The sequence below is a fragment of the Bison bison genome, unplaced genomic scaffold (assembly GCF_000754665.1).
Source record: "Bison bison bison isolate TAMUID 2011002044 unplaced genomic scaffold, Bison_UMD1.0 scf7180017864368, whole genome shotgun sequence".
Lineage (NCBI taxonomy): Eukaryota > Metazoa > Chordata > Mammalia > Artiodactyla > Bovidae > Bison > Bison bison.
Window position 1 is genome coordinate 6012051 of NW_011494940.1, and position 911 is coordinate 6012961.

Sequence of the window (911 nt, forward strand, 5' to 3'; positions counted from 1 at the left end):
ATTTTTGTCTTTTTGGTATTAGTTATCTAATTTTGTACCTATTATTTTCTTTATTAATTTTCGCGTACCTTTGTTTTGTTTTTCCTTTGTTTCGTTTTTTCTCTTTCTTTTCCTTCTTCTTTTTCTTTAACATCGTATTTTTGAAATTCCAAACTCTACTCTAGATTTGTAATTTTTCCTTTTATGTATTTGTTACCAATTTTCTACCTTTAAGAACCCAATCTTCAGGACCCATTTTTCACTAGGGAGCGAGATTACTGGCTTGACTGTTTTCTCTCCCTTTGGACTCTCCTTTTTCTCCACCAGGTCGCCTGTGTCTCCTCCCTAACCCCTCTCTACTCTACCCAACTCTGTGAATTTCTGTGTGTTCCAGACGGTGGAGAACACTTAGGGAACTGATTACTGGCTGGATCTGTCTCCATCCTTTTCATTCACCCCTTTTATCCTTCTGGCCACCTCTGTCTCCTTCCTCCTTTTTCTCTTCTCTGTATAACTCCGTGAACATCTCTGAGTGGTCCAGTTGTAGAGTGCACATAAAGAAATGATTACTGCTACCCCACTCTCTCCACTATTGATTCCACCTCATCTCATTTGGGTCACCTCTAACTCCCTCCTCCCACTTCTCTTCTCCATGTAACGCTGTGAACCTCTCTGAGTGACCCTCACAGTAGAGACACGTTTCATCTTGAACGTAGATGTTTTATCATTGGTGCTGTATAGAAGCAGAAGTTTTGAAACTTCTGTAAAAATAAGACCAATAACTGGAAGCAGGAGGCTTAAGTCCAAACCCTGACTCCAGGGAACTCCTGACTCCAAGGAATTAATGATAGGAGCTCATCAAAACGCCTCCATACCGACACTGAAAACCAAGCACCACACAAGGCCAACGAGTTCCAGGACAAGACATACCA

At 41.3% G+C, this 911-nt stretch overlaps 1 protein-coding gene across 1 annotated transcript in view; it reads right to left on the minus strand.

The window, feature by feature from the left end:
* Positions 1-911, minus strand: part of LOC105000158 (zinc finger protein 280B-like) — a 31805-nt gene that overhangs the window by 30351 nt on the left and 543 nt on the right. The window lies entirely within an intron of this gene.